At 34.1% G+C, this 23,903-nt stretch overlaps 1 long non-coding RNA gene across 3 annotated transcripts in view; it reads left to right on the plus strand.

The window, feature by feature from the left end:
• The window catches only part of LOC141565541 (uncharacterized), a 136,833-nt gene that overhangs the window by 20,984 nt on the left and 91,946 nt on the right, over window positions 1-23,903 (plus strand). For all 3 annotated transcript variants that reach the window (XR_012489052.1, XR_012489053.1, XR_012489054.1), the window contains exon 4: window positions 11,986-12,080. This is a non-coding gene — a long non-coding RNA (uncharacterized LOC141565541). The remainder of the gene's footprint in view (window positions 1-11,985; window positions 12,081-23,903) is intronic.

Genomic DNA, 23,903 nt, shown 5'->3' on the forward strand with positions numbered 1-23,903 from the left:
ATTAAAACAGTGGGCTGAATCTAACGTTAAAGATGAAATTCAATAAGGATAAATGTAGCTTTAGACTAGTTAAAAAAAATCAACTTCATAAATAAAAGCATATTTGTCTGAAAAAAAGGGATTTAGTGGCCTACAAAGTAATTATAGGTAAACAGCGTGATGTGACAGCAAAATAAGAAAATGTGAACTTCATTAAGAGAGGCATAGCTAAGGTAAAACGATTTGATGTATTTTGCTCTAGTCAAGCCACATTCATATTGTATTCAGTTCTATGATCCGCAATTTATAAGCCACATGATAATAAATTGGAAATCATCCAGAAAAGGGCAATTAAGATAAAGAAGGCCATGCCATATAAAGATCAATTGAAAAAACTGGGAATTTTTATCATGGAGAAAAGATTCAGATGGAACAGAATAGTTGTATTCAAATAACTGATGGATTGTCATTGAAATAGGGATTAGACGACTTCTGTTTGATCCCCTCTTGCCAGAACAAGCCAGGCCAAAGAAGCTAAAAGGTACATTTCAACCTATCAAAAAAAACCCACAAAACCAAAAACAAAAACAAACAAACAAACAAAAAAAACCCAGCTTAATAAGCAGGACCACTATTTCATGAGGGGCCCCACCCAAGCTCATTTTACTCCTGGCTCAATACTCTCTCTCACCTTTCACCTTTTTACCAGCAGCCTTGCCCTTGAGGGTATCCTTTCCTCTCCTTGCAACTGTTCTAGCTCTTGTTATCTTCCCTTTTTGGAATATAGCTCTTGAAGATAGGAACTGTCTTGTTTACTTGTATTTCTATTCCCTGTGCATAATACCTGGTACATAATAAGTGCTTAATATCTCCGTGTGTTTATTTCTTTCTGTCTCTGTCAGGCCAAAAAAATGCAGCGGACTGTTTTAAGGGCTTTCCCCTCATTAGAGCTCTTCAAGTAGTATCCGATAACTATTTGTCAGATATATTATACTAAGATTCCTTTCAACTATGATTGGCCATTGAGATACTTATTAATTCTCAAATTCTTTGATTGTGTGGGAGTGTGATAACTGAGCAGTGAAAAGGATTGACATACAGTGTCAAGGGCCCAGTTAAGAATGGGTAACAAATGTATAGTGGACAGAGCAGGACTGTACAACTTGATTCAGTTGCATTGGAGCCTAAACTGCAGATAGAAGTAATCTAGGGTTTAGTTTTTAAAAAAGAGGAGTATAGATAAGCAAATGAAGCAGCAAGTAGGACAAAGGGAACACTCATTGATTAGATCACACATTCCTAGAGTATTTGAAGCAAGATTTCCTCCCAAAAGATTTGGAAATTACCATTATAAACTCTATATAGCCTTCCATATTTCTTCAATTGTATGCTTACTTCCTCTATTAATTTCCTCTCATCCATGCCTCATTAGATGGTTTTTGAGATTTGGTGTAACTAAAAACCTTCATTACCTTTGTGGTGATAAGAAATGATCTCTCTAAACACTAGACTTAAAAGCAGAGTTCACTGCCAGTCCTATCTAGGTTCTCTTCCCAGGTCAAATGTTGGATCAGATCACTTTTGGAGCACATAAAATGACCACTCTTTGCCTCAGTTTTTCTCTGTAATGTTTCTGTCCATTGCCTCACATAGTATCCTGAATATTAATGATTATGATACATCAAATTCTTTCAAGAAAGATAATATATATAATTGCAAATAATATGGCATAATATAAATATCATTGGGTTGGGAGTCAAGACTTAATTCTAGTCCCAGCTCTGCTACTTGTATGTTATATAACTTTAGATCTCAGTTTTCTCAGTGCCTTCTCTGCTTCAGATGCTGCTAAATAGTGATAAATATTGTCTCATTTAATCTTCACAACAACCCTGGGAGGTAGTTGCTATTATCCCCATTTTACTGAGGCAGACAACTCTGAAGTAATTTGCCCAGGGTCACACAGCTAGTAAATGTCTGAGGCTAAATTTAAACTCAGAGCTTCCTGATTCCAGGCCCTGCATTCACCTATTGATCTTCAACAATTAGTCAATTCTAACATTATAACTATGTGTACAAGGACATAGATTATATTACCAGAAAAAAAAGCATTTTTCTATTTCCTTTTATGCATTTAAATTTTCCATAACTTTTTTTTTTCCTTCAGTGTATTCTCTATCCTCTATACTATGAATGTTCTTCCCTCCCTGGCTTTAAGTGCAAACAAAAATTCCACCTTCTACAGGAAGCTTGTTCTAACTGCTTTTATTTCCAATGCTTTCTTTCTTTTAATTAATTCCTCTTTATTGCTTGCTTTGTATATATTTGTTTGCATGTTATCTCCCCTAAGAACAGAAACTGCCTTTTGCATCTTTTTTTTTAATTCCTAGCATTTTTTTCACCATTGGTTGTTTATTTGCTTTTTTTATTATAGCTTTTTATTTACAAGTTATATGCATGGGTAATTTTTCAGCATTGACAATTGCAAAATCTTTTGTTACAATTTTTCCCCTCCTTCCCCCACCCCCTCCCCCAGATGGCAGGTTGACCAATATATGTTACATATGTTAAAGTATAAATTAAATACTATACATATATATGCATGTCCAAACACTTATTTTGCTGTACAAAAAGAATCGGACTTTGAAATAGTGAACAATTAGCCTGTGAAGGAAATACAAAATGCAGGAGGACAAAAATAGAGGGATTGGGAATTCTATGTAGTGGTTCATAGTCATTTCTCAGAGTTCTTTCGCTGGGTAATCCCTAGCATTTAGAGCAGTACTTGGCACATAGTAGGCACTTAATAAATGTTTATTGACTGATTGATTAGAAAAGGAGGTATCATGTGTAAGAGCAAGGCATGAGGCATGAAACTATCAAGTATTTTCCTATTGTATCCTAGCCCCTCTCCAAACATAAAACAACTTAGAGGAAGACTTCTAATATACTGGGTAAATCCTTATGGACATGCTATAGAAGAATATTATCTCACACTTAATGAGAAAGCATCAAAGGTGGCAGTCTGTATCACAAAGGAAGTAACCACATAAATGAAATCACAGTTCTATTGAAGTTTTGAAGTATTTTGTGCTCATTTACTTTCAGTTGTTTACACTGAAAAGCACATATAAAAGAGTAAAAAAGTATTGGAATATGCTGGCATTTTGTTTTTCTTAAAGTGCTTTTGTTCACTTAACAGCTATAGAGGGCTTCCTACATTCAAGGCATGCTAAGTGTGTGATGTACAAAGAAACATGTGATATAAACTTGTTCTCAAGGTGCTTATAATAGAGAAATAAGAGGTGGATACATATTTTACATATAATGCACACAAATATGAGAAGAAAATATAATTTTTAGTTTGGGGAAGTTAGGGAAGGCCTCATGGGAAAAGTAGCACTTGAGTTCAGTTTTGAAGGTGGGGAAGGACATTAACTGATGAAAATGTGAAAGGAGCTTATTCTGTAGGCAAAGATGTAGAACTGGGAAAGGGGAGAATGAAAACAGGGAAGTGAAGGTAATCCAATTTGGCTAAAAGAGAGAGTAAATGCACAGGAGATGACAAAAGATGACATAAAGGTAAATTGGAACCAGACTGTGAAGGGCCATGAATGACAAGGTTAAGAATTTATGCTTTGTTTGGTGGGTAATGAGGATCCATCAAAAGTTTTCTGAATGATATGATTAGAGCAGTGGATGAGGAATATTATTCAGATGATCATGTAAAAAGTGGAATGGATGGGGTACAATATAGACAGCGATAGAAGAGCAGCTATAATTTTATGACATCATCTCAGTGAGAAGAAACAAGGGTCTGAAGTAGGGTGGTGGTGGTAGAAAGGGGAGAGCAGATGTGAGATTTTTGGAGGAGAATCCAGTTTGGGAAGTAAGAAAGCAGTAACAATTCAAGGATGAATCTGAGAATACTACCTATTATCAGAAACATAATTGCGGATGACTTTGTGTAACTCTGTCTCACTTAAATCTAACTTGGGGACAGTTAAGGTAGCACAGAAGATAGAGCACTAGCCCTGAAATCAGGAGGACCTGAGTTCAAATTTGGCCTCAGACACTTAATACTTCCTAGCTGTGTGACTCTGGGCAAGTCACTTAACCCCAATTGTAAAAAACAAAAAACAAAAACAAAAGCAAAAAATCTAACTCAGATATCACTCTAATGTCATTGGTCCTCTGTCATTTAATCATTCAGCCATGTCCAACTGTTTGTGGCCTTATGGAACCACAGACTTTTCTTGGCAGAAATATTACAGAAAACATTTCCAGTTTTTAACTTAACCCCTACAGGATTAAGGGACTTTCTCAGGGTCATATAGCTAATAAGTATCTGAGGGTGAATTTTAATTGAAGTTTTCCTGACTCTAGGCCCAGCATTCCATCCACTGAGCTACCTAGTTGCCCTCTGAGAGACAGACTGCATGAAAAAGTGGCATGCAACAAGGTTGGAAAGGCAAGATGGAACCAGACTCCTATGGGTCTTGAATTCCAAGAAAAAAAAATTGAATTTTATTTAGTAAGTAGCCATTAAGTATTTTTGAAGAGAAAGATATGAAAAGATCTACAAACTACTATTCCTTCCTTTTTTTTTCAAGATTCTGATGAAGAAGATTGTCTTTCTCCTCACCAAAGTCAACTTCTCTCTAAAGCCAACTCCATCTCCTCCTGTTGCCTTGAGTATCATTCATTCTCTTTCCCTAATCTTCATTTCATCCTTTCTGTTGGTTCTGCTGCTTTCTACAAATACACTCAGTTCCTCTAAAATCTTACCATCCTCTAAAGCTTTTTGTCTTTTATTTCCATATATTTCCTCCCATTCTCAGTCAGACTTGTGAAAAAAGATATCTACATTTCTTTCTTTCACTTTTTCTCTTCCCATTTTTTCTAAACCCTTTGTAGTCTGTCTTTTGTCATCATTCAACTGAAGCTGCTTTTTTGTCTTTTTTCTTTTTTTTTAAATTTTTAATTTTTTTTCCTACTAGTTTAATTTTATTTTATTTTCAGTTCCAAACAACTTCCCATCTCTTTCTACCTTCCCACACATTAAGACAATAAGATAAGCAAAACTTATTACAGGTATGTATAGTCTTGTAAAACAAACATTATCCATGTCCAAAAGAAGACAAAAGGAAAGAGAAGAAAATATGGAGTTGGATAATGCTTCATCTTCAGTTCTTTAGTTGATCATTGTGTTGATCAGGATTAAGTGTTTCAAAATTGATTGATGATCTTTACAATATTGCTATTACTATGTAAATTGTTCTAGTTTTGTTCATTTTATTTTGTATAAGTTCATAAATATCTTTCCAGGTTTTTAAAAAAAAATCTCCATCATTTCTTTTGAAAGTCTTTTTTTTTTTTTCAAAGTTACTAAAGATATGGTTCAAATCTAATGATCTTTTTCCAGTTTTCATCCCTTTTATCCTCTGGTCAGCTTGTGACATTATTGATCATTCTATACCTGGATATTCTCTCCTTTCTGAATTTTCATAATACAGTTTTTTTTCTTGGTTCCTCCCCTACCTTTTGTTTTTAAACTATTCCTCAAATTCTTTTGCTACCTCATCATCCATATGAGATTCTTTAGCTGTTGACATACTCTAAGGCTGGGTCCTGGGCCCTTTTCTTTCTTTACTCTCCCAGTAAACTCATTTGCTCACATGAGTTTAAGTATTATTTCTTTTTTAATGACTTCAATATCTACAAATTGAGCCATAGTGGCTCTGAGTTCCAGTCACATATCACTAACTGTCTATTGGAATTTCAAAGTAGATATCCTATAGGAATTTTAAGCTTAACATAATCTAAAACAGAATTTATTATGCTCCCCTCAAAAAAAAAAACCCAACAAACAAAAAAAAAAACCCTACCCCTTTTCCAAACTCTTTAATTTCTGTAAAGGATACTATCATCCTTCTAGTCACCTAGATTCACAGTATCATTGTCATCCTAGAGCCCTCACTCTTAGTCCACATATCCAATCAGTTGCCAAATATAAGTATATGTACCTCCACAACATTTCTTATTTATATCTTCTATGTTCTGTTTCCATAGCTATCACCTTAATTCAGGGCTCCAGTATCTCTCACTTGAACTATTGCAATAGCCTCTCAATTGATCTCCTTTTTGCCAGCTCTAATACATTTTCCATAAAGATGCCAAATTGATTTTCCTAAAGCACAAATCTGACAATGTCATTCCACCACTCAGTAAACCCATATTTCTCCCTATTATCTCCAGGATCAAATATAAATTTCTTTTTCAAATTTAAAGTCCTTCTCCTCCTAGTCCCAACATTTTCATTAATGCTCCAAATTGTACTCCTGGATCTTCACACATGTACCCTTTGCCCCTATAGTTTCTCCCTCTGATTAGCTGACTCATCCAGAATCTCCATTTTAAGAAGGATACCCAGGCTTCCTGTGACTGCATTCCTTCTTAGGCTGTATCCTAAATGCTCTGCAGTGGTGCCTCCATTCTCTCTCCCTCTCCACCAAGCTTCCTGTTATATATTGTCTTCCCCTGTTAGAATGAAAGCTTTAAGGTAAGGGCTGCATGCTGCATCTGTATTTCCAATGCTTAGCACATGGTAAGTGCTCAATAATGTTGTTGCCTTGACTATATTTTCTAATCTTAATTTATATTCCCCTTCTTTATGTAAACTCTGGATCATCTTACTGTTTGTCAAATAAAACTTTCTTTTATCTGTATGCTTCAGCACTTGCTTTTCCATATCTTGGAAAGCTTTCTCTTCTCACCTCTGTTTCCTAGTTTCCTTCAAAGTTCAGCTAACCCCTTCTACACAAAGCCTTTCCTGATCTCAAGCTACAACTTAGGGCCAATTATCACTACAATTTTAATGAGAGCTCTCTAATTTAAAGGAGTTTGTTTTTGTTTTTTTTTTTTTAAAGAGAAGGATTCCACTCCAAAGATTATGTAGTAGCTCAGTTTTTGCTCTAGAGATGGGAAAAAAAATCTACATACAAGACTTATGATAATCTTTCATACCAGATGCAAGAGGAACATTTAGACCCAAATGTATGCTTCTCTATAAGTTCTAATTTAGAAAAGAGGAAAAGTCCTTCCATGGTTTTAGATATGAAAGCAAAAGAAAGCAATCAACAATTAAAAGTTACAGGAGAGGTTACAGAGAGAGTCAGTTGCTATAAGCATGAATCAATCATCCTCTAGGGAATTCAAGAGGACTCCAGAAAGATGTCAGATGTTCTCTGAAAGGAAGCATCAAATGACCAGTGGACATACTCACCGCTCTCTTTCAGGATTCTAAGTATCAATGCCAAGTCAGATTCTATCAGGAGGATGAAATTTCTACAATAATATTAATGTTAAAGAGGAAAAAACCCTATCTATATGTTCTCTAACAAGTAATATTAATTCATTTATATTTTTACAAAGGAAAAGATAAATACTTGCAGATAAAAAATTCTAAGAAATGTAATAATAATCATAATAAAGCTAGTATTTATAGAGCACCTACTATGTGCTAGGTGCCATGCTTAAGCACATTAGAAATATCATTTCATTTGATATGAAAACAGTCCTATGATATATTTACGAATATTATCTCCATTTTACAATTGAAGAAACTACTACAAAAATTAAATGGCTTGTAAATGTCTGAGGCTGTTTTGAATCTAGATCTTCTTGGCTCCAGGCCCACTGCTCTAAGTTTATGAGATCTCTATCCTAATTCCTATTAAGTAAGGAGGTTGATACGAGATGAACAACAGAATAACATGAATCTCAGGCCCTAAGAAGAAGGCTGAATTTCTCTCTCAGGTGCTAGGGTACCCCTAAGGAATTTCTCCTTAATGTCACTGACTCTCCCCAACTAGTTTGTATTAGCATTATTAAAAATTATTTTCATCTGCCAGCTTTAAGTGCCTTTTAGAAAACTATATTTTTATTAAAATAGTATAATAAGAATAATTGGTATAAAATATCATCCACAAAGTCTATGGCACACTTTCCTATAAGTACATACAGGTCCATGAGAAAAGTGAGTTCAGTCTTACAAAGCACTTGTAACTTCTGGTTGCTAGAAGTCTTTTTGACTTATCTAGTGGAGTATTCAAGAATTTTCCTTTAGACATGATATAATTTTGTTTTTGTTTTTGCCAGGTTCCTTGCAGAGCTATGAATCTAGTTCATCTTAATTCTTCCAGGTTTATAAACTTAAAAGGGGGTAGAGATAGAGAGACAAAGAGAGAGAGAGAGAGAGAGAGAGAGAGAGAGAGAGAGAGAGAGAGAGAGAGAGAGAGAGAGAGAGAGAGAGAGAGAGAGAGAGAAAGAAAGAGAAAAACAGAGACAGGAAGGAGAGGAAGAGAGAGGGAGAGGGAAAGAGATATAAAGGATATAAGAATATGTAGTGACTTACCAAACAAAGCCATGGCTAAAATTAGAGGAAAATGGGATAAAGTGTTACAGGTCGAAGAAACTAACTTTGACAATGAGGAAGGCTAATTTTATTACTTCAGAGACTAGAAGGAAGAGAAGAGAGGTAATGAAATTAATAATTTGAGGGGGGAAAATTAAGACATTCACTTCAGATAGTCTTAATTTTCTACAAGAAAGTGGGAAGCAAAATCATTTGCTAAGAATGATAAGGGCATAGAGTTATGAGCTTATGCATTTATTAAGCTCTCACTACATGTCACTCTTAGTTCTAGGCACTCAGATAAAAAGAAAAGCAAAATGTAATTCCTAATTTCAAGAATCTCACAGTCTAATGGGGAAGACAATATGCAAACAACTATGTACAAACAAATTACATACATGATCAATTGGGGCTAATCTCAGAGAAAAGTTAAAGATCAAGGGAGATTTTTTTAAAGCTTTGTTGTAGAAGATGGTGCATTAGTTGAAGGAAATCAAGGAAGTTAGGAGGCAGAGATGAGATAAGACAGAATTCCAGACATGGGGGGCAGCCAGTGAAAAATTGCTTATGGAGCACATATTGTAAGGGCTGCTTTGGAGATAGGAGATTTAAGCAGATTCTATTATCAGTCAGTAAATAAAAATTTATTAAGTGCCTATTTTGTGCCAGGCACTATACTAAGTAGTGAGATGACAAGCAAATAGATATGTACAAAGACGCTATATATAGGAAAAACAAGAAATAATTTGATAAGGGAAGATCTTAGAATTAAGAAGACTCTTCCTTGAGAAAAGAAGGGATTTTAGTTCCTGATTTTACCAGTTTGGTAATGTCTTTGAACTGACTTTTTTTTTCTTTTCTGCAAGGCAGTAGAGATTAAATGACTTGCCTGAGATCACTCAGCTAGTAAGTTTATGTCTGAAATCAGATTTGAATTCAGGTCCTCTTGACTCCAGGGCCGATGCTCTTTCCTCTGTGCCATCTAGCTGCCCCTGTTCTAACTTTCAAGAACTATTTTTGGAGGTTTCTGGAAGAGAGTAGTTAAGTCTCCATTTCCTGTTTTGCTCCACAGAAGAAGAAGAAAGGGTAAATTGTGCTCACAGTCTTTAGGTGCCAACTTTCCTTTTCTTTTCCTCCCTAATTCTGTAAATTTCTTTTGTGGAAGATGGGAGTCAGAAACAGAGCCCAGTGCCCTCTTCCTCCACCAAGACTCAGTAGATTATTTTGGTGATATTTCAAAGCAATTAGGAAGTTTTTCTTTTGGCCCTTGTCTCTAAAAAGTGGTGATAGAAAAGGATGGGGAGAGGAAGAGGATGGTGGTGATGGTTGTATCAGTTTGAACCTCAGTTCTCTTAAGCTGAAGGACAACCAACAGTCAAAGTTCTAGAGGTAGGGGAAGCAGTCTGATATATCCTTGACGATCATAAATTTCCTTAAACAAACAAAAAAAGAAGATAGGTAGATAAACAGAGGGACAGATAGATAGGTAAGATAGATGGTAAAGAATTTATTATATAATAGGAAGTACTGGGGATACAAATACAAACAAGCAAGACACTCTCTCTCTCTCTCTCTTTCTCTCTCTCTCTCTCTCTCTCTCTCTCTCTCTCTCTCTCTCTCTCTCTCTCTCTCTCTCTCACACACACACACACACACACACACACACACACCCCAAAAGACCTCTAGAATCTCCTGGATCTCACATGACTTGATAATTATTCTATATTCCCATTTCTCAAGACTACTACTATTACTAATATTTTCCTGTAGAAAATCATGTTTTCTATTAGCTGAATAGTGCCCATGAAACTTTTAAAATAATTAGAGAATACTTTATTTCCACATCCATGGTGGTATAATAACTATACTAGTAATAGGCAGCTGGGGATTCATGATGGAGACCCAGGCCTAGAGTCAGGAAGACCTGAGTTCAAATTTGAACTCAGACAACAGTTGTATGACCCTGGTCATTTACCTTCTGCCTCAGTTTCCTAGCACACTGCCATTATCACTCAATCAAAAGGCATTTATTAAGTCCTTACTATTTTGCCAGGCAGTGTGCTAGGTACTAATGTTAAATCATCTGACCTCCTGCAATAACCCTATTAAAGTAAATTTAATTATTATCCTTATCTTGAAGTTGAGGAGACATTTTCTGTTATATAGACAATGAAAAACCTATATCTTAAATAACTTGCTCAAACTCATAGAGGAAATGTTTCATAGCCAGAAATTAATGCTACATTCCCTGATGACTAATCAAGTATTTTGCGTGACTGCTTCTTAAAAAATAAATTCAAAATATAAGATGACTAAGGAACCCAAAGCTTATAAGCTTGAGATCAGAAATACTAAAGCAGGAAATAAGATAAAACTTGCACAGAGTTAAGAGTTTTTTTGCTTCTGTTTTTTCTCCTTCGGTACAGTGTTCTTTCATTTGGTCCTGTTTTCTTTTCTTATTATAGGTTTTTTATTTACAAGATATATGCATGGGTAATTTTTCAGCATTGACAATTGCAAAACCTTTTGTTCCAACTTTTCCCCTCTTTTCCTCCTACCCCCTCCCCCAGATGTCAGGTTTACTAATACATGTTAAATATGTTAAAGTATAAGTCAAATACAATATATGTATACATGTCCATACAGTTATTTTGCTGTACAAAAAAAATCGGACTTTGAAATAGTGTACAATTAGCCTGTGAAGGAAATCCAAAATTCAGGTGGACAAAATTAGGGGACTGGGAAGTCTATGTAGTGGTCCATAGTCATCTCCCAGAGTTCTTTCCCTGGGTGTAGCTGGTTCAGTTCATTACTGCTCTGTTGGAACTGATTTGGTTCATCTCATTGTCGAAGAGGGCCACGCCCATCAGAATTGATCATCAGTATAGTATTGTTGTTGAAGTATATAATGATCTCCTGGCATTTGGTCCTGTTTTCAATTTCACTATTTCAACTCATCATCAAATAATTTTATATTCTGTTGTTATCCATGTTGTCCGATTATCAATGTCACCTATGAGAAACACATGGAATAGCAGAAGATCTTTAACAATCCACTGTGAGGATAATATATTCTTCTTATTTGCAGAGGCTAAAGCTTGTGCCCATTAGCAAATGAATAGTATAACTTACAATCTATAGTATAATTTGTTTGACCAAATAATTTGAATATAAATGAATACACATAAATCATATATACATGTATATATTCATATATATAATATAGTAAATTAAAATATTATTAACCATTATAATTAATAATATTAATCAATTGATATATTAATATAATAAATATATTATTTTATATGTATATATTTTATATATATACATACACACATAATTAGAATACTTTCTAATTTTATTTTAAATATTCAACCAAAATTTACCTTTTCCATTTAGAGTCACTTGAAGCTCCTCTCTAAAGAATATCAATTGTGAATCATTCGGTGATTTTCAAATACCATAACATTTCAAATACCATAACAACTTGAAAAAACTTTCTCTAGTATTCTAAGTTACCAGCTCCTTGAACAATTTAATTCAAATTTAATTGTCTTCCAGACCACAGAAATTTGTATTTCCATATTTAGAGTGAAGAATCAGAAGGAATATTCCTTGAGAGCATCAACCAAGGTGGATAAAGAGTCTTACTTAAGGGACAAAATGATGAACCCCATTCATTCAGGTAAGGTTTGTGCTGCCAAAAAACTGATACCAAAACAATTTTTGTTGCAACATAATTATCAAATAGTATAAAAAGAAATTTAAAAGTATTATTTAAATCCAATGTGAATAAAAGATTAGGCAAAAAGCTATCTTGGAGAGGGAAAGAAAATTAATGTCAAAAGGCATATTTGAAAATGTTATTTTAGCACTATCCTTATAAAAATATTCAAGTTATAATTTAAAAACCTGAATATTCAAAACAACTTGTAGGAGGGTGGGTAGATTAGAATCTGTACACGAAAAATTGGTATTCTAAGACTAAAGATTCAATCTAAATTTTTACAGGAATATTGACCATCATTTCTGAAAACTCATAAAGAATTCTAGGATTTATAGGCTGGTAATGGGCCAGATTGACATCTATATTTTTAGGAACTAAGGAGTATAATCATATTGTAGGTCACGATCAGGAATACACTCAGAAAGAAAACAAGAAGTAACACAGAAATCTTGAAATGAAGCACCTTCTAATCTAGTAAAGCTCAGATATTTCTTGCTATTCTTAGGGCATATCTTAGGGCAATCTTCAAGTAAAAGTAGAATATGTTTAAGGGCAGATCTTGACTACATTCCTGGCTCAGGCATATGTATCAGAGTTCCAGCTTACCCCTCAACTTACCCCCCAATTTTAATATCCTTCAGAGCTATACAATTCATATGACAAGGGATTTGAAGATGCAAAAGGGCGTCATGATGGTTTTAGAAAGGGCTCAATGACCTATCCAAGTAAAATGTCCAATTGGAGGAGATCATGATCTTCTCTGATCTTTTCTGTCAATACTTCTTGATTAAAGATTAATATATTCTTGGATGAGAACTCTAGAAATTGAGTTCCTTCATCATGTTAGATTTGGCTTGTTGAGATCTTTTTGGATTTTGGACTATGTAATATACTATGTTAGCTGCCCTCTCCCAACTTTTGTGTCATCCACAAATAAGATAAAGCAAAACAGCTCTGCCTGTCCAACTCATTGATAAAAATGTTAGGCAGTCCAGATAGATCCCTGGAATAGTCCTTGAGGAATTTTTCCAGTGGATATTGATCTGTTAACACTAACTGTGAATTTTAGGGTCTAATCATTCATATACACCTCACTATACTAACATCTAGTTAACACATCTCTCCTACTTGTTTGAAAGCTTATGTACCTGTGGTTTTCTGAACATTTACAAATGACATCTAGAATTCACTAGACTGGTGGTGTGGAACTATCTATTTAGATGGTATCCTGCTGGGAAAGTATGCTTTTGATGTTCTCTTGGTTAAGTACTGAAGTTTTATCATCTCTTCAAAGGGAATCTGAATGACCTGTGAAAGACTCATGTGGTCCAGCAAATACAATACCAAAAGACCTCTAGCACTTCCTACCTAAGGTTTCCTATGACATGATTCTTCTATATGCCCACTTCTCCAGTTGACTATCCCTCTCAACAATGTCTTGAGGAAAAATAATGCTTTCAATTAGCTGGTAAGTGTGCATGAGACTTTTAAAATAATAAAAGAATGCTTTACCTCAGAATTCATACTGTATAATAACTACTTGGCAGGCAGCTAATGATTCAGAGGATGAAGTCAGGAAAACCTAGTTCAAATTTGGCCTTAGATACCTTATAGCCGTGGCACGCTGGGCAAATCACTTAAATCACTGTCTCAATTTCCTCAATTTTAAAATGAGGATAGCACCCTTTGCAGGGTTGTGCTGAGCATCAAATAATATAATATTCATAAAAATGCATATCCATCTATATTATATGTGTGTATGTGTACATATATGTGTACATGTGTATAAATATATTTATGTAAATATATTTACATAGCTACTGCCTGGTTATATAATCAGTACTGATTATGTAGTAGGCACTAGATCAAATATTTATCCCCTTCCTCTTCTCCTTACCCTCTTGGTTTTCATGCTAAACCTCTGATTTTTGTTATTAACTTTGTATTCAATATCTTAGTTCTAGTTTTCTTCTCTACCATCACAATTTACTGGTATCCACAATCCAAAATTGATTTTCTGGTAGTTCCAGACTTAGTCATGAGAAGTTAGAGATGTCCAGGACTAGAGGATCATAGGATCCCAGATTTAAAGATAAAAGTCATCTAATCCAACCTCATTTTACAGATGAGAAGCCGGAGTTCCAGCAAGGTTAGATCATATAGAAAGGTATCATAGTATGTTGATAAAAGATAGAAGAATTCAGACCTGAGCAATGAAAGCTCCTCATGAGTAGGAATTGTTTCATTGTTTAGTATTTGCATTCCTAGCATTTTATATACAGTAAGTATTTAATAAATGTTTGTTGGTTGATTGATTAATTGACCTGCATTCAAACCTTAGCTTTGCTACTTGCTATATCTGTCTAATCTTTATTCTCTTTCTAGCTACATGTTTCTTACCCAGTTTATACAAATATATAACCTCTCCCCATCCTTTTTAGGTTTATGGGAATATAGCCATACCAGCAAGCTATATTCGAAATCTCCTCTCCTTTCTCATCCAAACTCTTTGATGAAGCTGTCAATACTTGGTGTTTCCACTTCATTTTCTCTCATTCTCTCCTGAACCCTTTGCAATCTGGCTTCCAACCACATATTTTAACTCAAATTAAGGTATCAATAGGGAGAACAGCCAAGATGGAAGAGTAGGAGGAAGCAGTACAGCTAATACTAATTGATTTTATAAAGCCTTAGAAAATGTATCAGGCCAAATCTTTGATCAGGAAATCAAAGAAAAAAAATCACATTGAATCAAGTCTCCCCTTAAATCCTCCACTCTCTATCTTACTTTAAAGAACACCATGTTCCCAGTCCCTGAGGCTCACAACCTAGGAGTAATCCTAGATTCATAATTATCTCCTTCTTTTCACAATATCCAATCTTATTACCAAGATCTGATGATTTCATATTTGAAATCATCTCTTAAATATGTACCCTTTTCTTCTCTGATACTGCCCCCTTTTAGTGTAGGCCCTCATCACCTCAGTCTAGACTACTACCAAAAGCCTGCTGATGGGTCTGCCCACCTCAAATTTCCTCCAATTCTAATCCATCCTCCATCCAGCAACTAAAATAATTTTTCTAAAGTGCACATCTCATTATATTTATCTCCTACTTAAGAAACTCCAGTGGATTCCTATTGACTATATAAGAGCAAATATAAAATGTCTTATTTGGCATTCAAAGGCCTCCCCTTGTAAGTCCCAACTAAAATCCCATTTTCTATACAAAGCCTTCCCCAATTCCCATGCTTTCTTTCTCTTTGTTAATTATTTCCTATTTATCTTGTATATAGGTTGCTTTGCATAGTTTTTACATGTTATGTTCTCCTTTAGATGGTAAGAAAAGACTGTCTTTTCTGCCCTTTTTCTGGTTTGTTTCCTTAGCATTTCACACAATGCTTGTCAAATAGTAGGTGTTTGTTGACTAATTCATAATCTCAGACAGGTCAATAGCAAGCACAGATAAAAAATTATAAATAAGGAAGCTGCCTTTTGCTGAAAAATATCATACAGCGAATTAATACCAATGCTAAACGTAGGCACTAAATGGCATAGCATCCAAATGTTTAAAGGAAAAGTTAAATGAGTTACAGGGAGAGAGAGTAAAACTACACTATTTAAGTCCTCTGTTTCATATTCTATTAATCAGGGCCTTAGCATATGCCTTTCAGATGTAGATAAGTATAATTGAAAAAAACAACAATAATAAAATAAAAAGGAATTTAGAGATATGAAAAGAATTTTAAAAGAGTTTGAAAAGATTAAATAGTAACAAAGAATTGTATATATTTCTCTCAGGTGTACTTGACATTTTTACAAAAATTGTATAGTAAGGCATTAAAACATCGCAAAAAATACAAAAAAAAGTAGAAATATTAAATATCTTTTAATGATTTCAATGTAAATAAAATTATATTCAATCAAGCTCCACCAAAAAAATGGATTAAAATTAAATGGAGACCAAAGAATGGATAGGTATAAAAACAAATAAAAAAAAAAATAAAAGAATTTCATTAAGAATAATGCTAACAATGAGACATGCTAAAAGTTTTGGTATGCATCCAGAGAAGCCCTAAGAGAAAATTTACAACCCTAAATACTTTGCTAAATGAAAAAGAAAGAAAAATCTGATAAATGAATTGGGTATGGAACTAAAATAACTAGGAAATTGACAGATTTTAAAATCATATTTAAACACCAAAATAAAAATTCTGAATATTAAGGAATATATTTGACAAAAATTGAAAGCACCTTCCCACCTTCCACCATTGAGTTAAAACTAGGAGATTTTTTTTAAAAACCTCAATGAAATGGCTTAACCTTTAACTAAAAAAAAAAGAAAAGAAAACAAAATTACCAATATTAGAAATGAAAAACATGGCAACTAGGTGGCACAGTGGATAGAGCACTAGCCCTGAAGTCAGGAGGACCCCAGTTCAAATCCAACCTCAAACACTTAACATTTCCTGGCTGTGTGATCCTGAGCAAGTCACTTAATCCCAATTGCCTCAGCAAAAGAAAAAGAAAAAGAAAAACATGAATTCACAAAATATTAAGAAGAAATAAGGGAAATTATTAGAACATAATTTGCCTAATTATATGCCAGTAAAACTAAGGACTTAAATGAAATGGATTAATACTTACAAATTTATAAAATGTTCACATTAACAGAACAATAGAAAACTTAATATATTTCCCCCCAAAAATAAACAAATTGAACAAGCCATAAATAAACTCCCAAAGGAAAAACCTCAAGATCAGTTGAATTTATAAGCAAATTCTATTAAACACTTAAAGAGAAATATATGGACATTATATTTGCATATATACATTTTCATATACATATATAATATATATAACCATATACATATATAAAGCAGATGTAAGATATATATGAACTAGATACAGAGTTACTGTAGAGGTATTTTACACACATAAACACACACAAGCACACACACACACATACACACACACACACACACACACACACATACACATACACATACACACACAGAGTCCCAGAAGATTTGAGTATAGTTTTAAACTTTAATAATTTAAAATTACACTATGATTTGTTCGACCTTGCAGATAATGTGGATATATGTGTGCAATATACATAGGCATAGATGCTTGAACATAATACACATATATTTGTATGTAATACATATATGCATGCATATTGTCCTCCTGCATTAGAATATTAGCTACTTGTGGACATGGGTGATATCCACTTTTTCTTCATATCCTTAATGTTTATAGCACAAGTTCTGGTACATAGTTAGCATTTAATAAATGCTTGGTATTTGATTGATTTGATTCTTAGCAAAACATTTATATCTTGGAGACTTAAGTTGTTTCATCTAAAAAGGGGGATCAGAAAGAGGGATGATTTTACAGGTTAATTCCTTCCAGCTATAAATATATGATGATCCTATAATGTTATTGTCCAGAATCAAACAGTTTGCTTGGTAGCATAATTAGGACTATTACTGAAGTGTCCTAATTCCTAAACCTCCAAAGGGCTTAAATGTGTTCTTATCACTAGCAGTGGTATAGCTCAGCGTTGTTGTTTTCTATTTTCTTGTAAAAAACAATTAGTATTTTCTTGATTTTTTCTCATTTTTTATTATTGACAAAATATAAAAATATCATAGTCAAAAAAAAAGTAGGAGTGCATGCTTAATCCTTTTTTCACTTTAGATTTAATTTTTCAATAATATATGGAATGAGTACACACTCATTTCTATATTTCTAAGCTTTCTAAACTAAGAGAAAAAGTCATCAGCAATTGACTGGTAAATATTTACAGCAGAACAGAATGGAACACTGACTAATAAGTGTAGCTTAATAACAAAGAAATCGTGTTAGACCAACCTGATCTCCTCCTTTGGTGTGGTAACTTACTGATAGTACCACATATTGAGATTTAGATTCCCTTATTGCCATCAACAGAAATCTCCAATAATCAATACGCTTAACTATTTCTGCTTGAATGAAAGCAAAAGATATATTTGGCAAGATGTGGATTTTTTTTCCTTATTGACATTTATTAATTGTCATCTCAAATTCAACAAGTCTAAGATAGAAATTGTTATCTCCTTCCATCCTCCACTCCTCTTCCAAATTTCCTTATTACCACCGAGGACACCATCATCCTAACAGTCACTCCAGTTTATAATGTCAATTTCATCTTTGATTCTTTTCACTAACCAATCCCTCGCTAAATCTTGCCATTTCTACACTGCAACATTTCTTGTATACCTTTCCTTCTTTCCACTGTCCTAGTTCAAATCTTTAATACCTGGGCCTAGTCTACTACAAAAGCCAAGATGCTTTGTGTCCCTGTCTCAAGATTTTCCCTTCAATACATCCTTCACATAATTGCCAAACTAATTTTCTTATTCACTCCTTAGTCAAAAGGAAGCTAGTAACTGGAGTTCAGGAGGGAAATCAGAGCTGGATATATAGATTTTGGAATCATCAGCAAAGGATAATAATTGAACCCAGGAGAGTTGCTGAGATCACCAATAGAGAGAAAATGGAGAAATAAAAGAAGTCCCAGGATAAAACCTTAGGAGACAGAAAGGGATGGGATGATAATACAAAAGGAAATTGGAAAAAAAAAAAAAGAGAGAGAGAGAGAGAGAGAAGCATGTGTGTGCATGCGTACATATATAAATTTAACTCTAGGTAATTACATTTTAAATCCTTTAATTCAAATTACAAAAGGCAGCATGCTGTACAGAAGACCAACCTTGGAGTTAAGAGAACCTGGGGTTTAGGTCCTAGCTCTATCATGTTGATATAACTATAAATAAGTCACTTATCCTTTAAAGGAATTATAATCTCTCTTAATCTTTAGTAATTCTTTCAACTATTAGAACTTGAAAAGAAAACAAGTTATATTTATATTTTTTTTAACTTTTAGTTGTTATACTTCTCTGGGGTCTAGAAAGCCTTTTAAGCCTAAGGAGAAGAGCTTTGCTTTATAGAGTTGTTGATTACTTTACCTAGTTACTCTTAACCTGTTTTATCTAGGTTTTTGTTTTTAGTAGTGTTGTTATCATTTCTTAAGTGTTAAATGCCTGGAGGCAGCTAAGTGGTGCAGTGGATAGAGCACCAGCTTTGAATTCAGGAGGACCCGAGTTCAAATATGGTCTCAGACAGTTAACACTTCCTAGCTGTGTGACCCTGGGCAAGTCACTTAACCCCAGCCTCAGGGGGGAAAAAAAGTGTTAAATGCCTAAGAGAGATGGATTTTTATCAGGTTGGTTTTTTTTATTTATTTTTTTTTATTTTATCCTTTTGTGTTTATCATTATAATAGACATTGGTATCCTAAATTATAATTTCATCATTTCTATTAGACAAGATTAGATAACTTATTCTTATGTGTATATTTATATTAAATATTAATTGACAGTAATGATAGGCTTAATGTAAATTACTATTGTTAGTCACTTATTCAGTCAATTTAGATTTTCTTTTCTCCTTTTTGAAGGGATCTCTTTAGTCAGCTTTTTGTTAGAAAATTCTTTTGAGTTTTGTTTTTGAAGCAAGTTCAGCTTTCAGACAATAAATATGGCTGTTTTCAGAATGTTTAATTTGGGAGTAAATTCTTTCAAAAATCATTGCATATAGAACCAAGAGAACATTGTATACTGTAATAAGATTATATGAACAACTGTGATGGACTTTGCTCTTCTCAACAATGCAGTGATTCAAAGGCAATTCCAATAGACTCTGGATAGACAATGCCATCTGCATACAAGGAGAGAACTATAGAGATTGAATATGGATTGAAGCATAGTATTTTCACCTTTTTTTTTTTTCTTTTTGGTTTGTTTCTTATAAATTTTCCCCTTTTGATCTGATTGTTTATGTCAGTACTTCTCATTATTTTCCTCTATATTCTATCTGAAAGTATTGTCTAGTCTAGTCCATTGTGAAAATTTCTCTGATTAGGTCCGTTAGATTTTTTTTTCTTTTTTTCAGTGTAATGGAAGTAATAGAAACTTCTTTGACTTCCTGTAATAGGTTTCTTCCCATGGAGCTGAGCCCCTTCTAGTGGTCAGGATTCTTACTAAAGGATATATTCTACCCAGTTAATAATCCTGTGACAATAATCAAGGAGAACTGTGCCAAAGAAAATATGCTACTGAGACCACCTGATTCCTGAGGCTTTAAGAAAAATGATTCTACTCACTTTTACTCTCTTTTCCTTTCTTTGGAGCATGTCACTTAGGAATCAAGTAGATTCTTTGGAGCATGTCACTTAGGATTCAGGTAGATCCTTCCCTTACTCTAGCAGTAAGGATACCAATAATAATATGTGTGGCTTATCTGAGTGAGACTGGGTCTAGATTTCCAGTCCTTGACCCACTCTTCTGCTTTGTTTCTTTGCATAAGCCCAAGTGACCACATAGTGATAATGATATGAGTATTTTTTAGTCTTGTCAACAATTTTAAGGGTTCAAGAGGTTGGGGACTCCTGGGTATAAGTTGGGGTTATCCAGAAGAGATGATGATCTCTGTGACAACTTAGAATAGAGTATATAACCCCTGGCAGGAGAATACTACTGAGGAAAGAAATAAGACTTAAGATATGGCTTGCTAGGAGATTGAGAGTACTAAATTAAGCAGGTAGAACGAGTCAGAAGCAAAAATGAAATATCTTTTTAGGAGTTCCATGAGTCTCCCAGGAGTTTTTTTTTTTTAACCTACTAGTGTGGTATAAAAAGAATGGAGAACTTAATAATTTTAAAAGTATTTATCACTATTTGTGAGGTTTTTGTGTTTTAAGCATTTCTTCTGTTGTGAATGAAATAATTAGCTGCCCTATATTTGATTTGCTTTGTACATTGAATGTCATTCTTTTCTTTCTTTCTCTTTTTTCTTTTATTTATTTTTTTTCCTGAGGCAATTAGGTTTACATGACTTACCCAGGGTTGCACAACTAGGAAGTATTAAGTGTTTGAGACCTGATCAGGTCCTCCTGACTTCAGAGCCGAATTCTATCCACTGCACCATCTAGCTGCCCCTGAATGCCATTCTTGAAGGATCAAATATTTTCTCCCCTTTTAAGTTCCATAGGATAAGAAATTCCACAACAGTTTATTGCAGAACAAAGGATACCTAGATTGTTATGAAATATACTATAGAAATTCAAAGGTACATAAAGGTTCATTTTAGTGATAACTCCTACAAATAACAATACCTAATATTTACATAGTTTTAAAGTTCACAAAACACTTTATATGTAGATTATCCTGATGATCATCATAGCAATTTTGTGAGGTAAATGCTATTTTCATTTTACAACTGAGGAAAATAAAATTTTAAGGTTGTCATAGTAAATGCAGAAGACAGCTTTTAAATTCAGGTCTTCCTATTCAAAAAACTAAATTGTATCACAGTGCTACCACCTAAATAGGAAGTTTTTTGGTTTATTTTGAGAAGGAAAAAGAAAAGGTTACTTTTGGCTGCCTTGTGAGTGGTGCTTTGATACTACACCTGAAGGAACTCTGCTTAGGATGTATTCCCAAGTGTGAATTGTTGGAGACAAACCAAAGTACTAGCCAAAGGCTTAGAGATGGGAAGTCGAGTGATTCTTTTTTTCCTTTGAGTTAAGAGCAGCTTAACCTAATTATCTCTCAGTAAATCTGTAGAGATATTTTTGGCATGCTTTTGCAGTACTAGTAAATATCACTTTTAACTGGAAACTCCCCAAAGCTCTCATATAGAAACTAAACCTTGTAATCTTTATTCTTCCCTTAATGTCAGCATGGACCACTCTGATTTTGAAAGTAACTTCAGCAAAATCCCCTGGTTTCTTTTTTATTAAAAGAAGAGTGTCATTCATTTTACTTATAAGATACAAAGCTGAATTCATTATATTGTCCCTACTAGGTACCATAGAACTTAGATTCTTTTGACATTCTTTGGTCTCATGGTTGTACATACCTGATAATGTAAAATCTTTAATAAACAAAAACAATTGTAAAGAAACTCTTAAGTCTCTATCTGAATAACATAAGAGAAAAAAAAAACAGCTATCCAATAAAGTTGAATTTTAAACTGAATTATATTATACTGGAAATCTAAATTAAAGAATAATGATCTCCTATGATAGACAAAGCATAATTTCTTTACAGTTGTTTTTTGTTTTTAGTTGTTTTTCTTTAAATTTTGTATTTATAGTGCAAATAATTCTTTTGGTTCTATTTATTTCCCTCTGCATCAGTTCATGCAAAATTTACCAATTTATTCTCAAGCTCTCCATTCCATTATTTTCTATGGCTTAATTCTTACATAGTTAATTCTTATCTCCTCCAAGGATAGAAGATATCATTTCATAATATCCTAAGATAGCAAAGGATTGGAAGGGATCTTGAGGCCAACTAATACAACTTTCTCATTTTACAGATCCTCAGACCCTGTTCATTCTAACCCTTTTCATTTTTCCTAATCTTATCAAACATTTTTTTTTCCAGATATGGTCTATCTGGTGTAACATTGTACTTTCACCTATATACAACACTGGTGTTAGACAATTTTTTTTTTTTATTGACAGTAGAATCTTTACCAAATAAAAGCATGTGTCAGAGAGTCTAAATTTCAGCCTGGAGACTGGCAATATGAATAGTAACAGAAGTGTGTTATCACCTGTAAATGTAATCACCTGTAAAATGTAATGTCCTATTGTCTCTCAGTTGTTAATCATTCTCTGGGAGGAGATCTCTTGATGGAGCTTCTGGGGAGGCAGCCTTGGTTTTAATTCTGTATTGTGTCTTTCAAAGTCTTGAATCTTTTCCTGTCAGAATTTCTCCAGCCGGCTTCAGTCTCTAGCTCCCTCTGAATCCAAAGCCTCCAGTCAGCACGAAGGTAGAATCTTGAATCCCCTTCTTCTTCTTCCTGAATCCTGGCTCTGAATCTCCTCGAGCTTTCCTGAAGTTCTCGTGGGAAGTCCTTCCCTTGACTCACTCCAGACTGACTTCTTCCAGACTGTAACCTCTTCCAGACTGCCTCTTTCCAGACTGACTCCTTCCAGCCTGTCTTACCCACTCGATGTTGGCTCCTTTTATCCTCCCAGAGAATGGGCTTGTGGATACTCCAGGGGCTTGTGGGAACTCTTTACAGAACCAATGAGCTAGCTCCCTTAAAGGTGTAAACTCTTTTAAAGGTGTGAACCAAAGGTGTGAATTCTGAGCTAGAGAATTGTTAAGTACTGACTTTTAGCACTTAATAAGAACCTAACAATCACCAATTTGCCCTTTTCCTATGACAGTCTTTATAAGAGAAAGTTTATCTTTGGAAAATTATGTGTAGGGTTTTCTGTTAATATTTTTGATAGCTTTCTTTTTCATAGAAGTAATGGTTGTTAAATATGCAAGACAACAAGTAAACACAAATTAATGTGATTTTTAAAAATGAGTCCACAATTTTAGTGATTGGGAGTATATTCCAGTGCCACAAACATTATTTATATATAACCAGAAAAACCACAAAACCACAAGATGAGAGTGTAGAAGAAAAAAAAATCTTGCTTTTTCCTCTTTGTTGGGGGTAGATATAGGAGTTATAAGCAGGAAATTCTCTGAGATGTTTAAGGAAAAGTGGGACCTCTGGTATGAGAACCCAGGGAGCCAAATGCAGTTTATTCACCTTTGGTGTCCATCTGACTCTTACCTATGGCTCCAAGAAGTGGTAGCATGCACATCAGCCAAGCCAAGTAAGAGTTTCAACAGAAGAACTTAAACCAGGTTGGAGGTAACCAACAG

Source organism: Sminthopsis crassicaudata, chromosome 4, assembly GCF_048593235.1.
Source record: "Sminthopsis crassicaudata isolate SCR6 chromosome 4, ASM4859323v1, whole genome shotgun sequence".
Taxonomy (NCBI): Eukaryota; Metazoa; Chordata; class Mammalia; order Dasyuromorphia; family Dasyuridae; genus Sminthopsis; species Sminthopsis crassicaudata.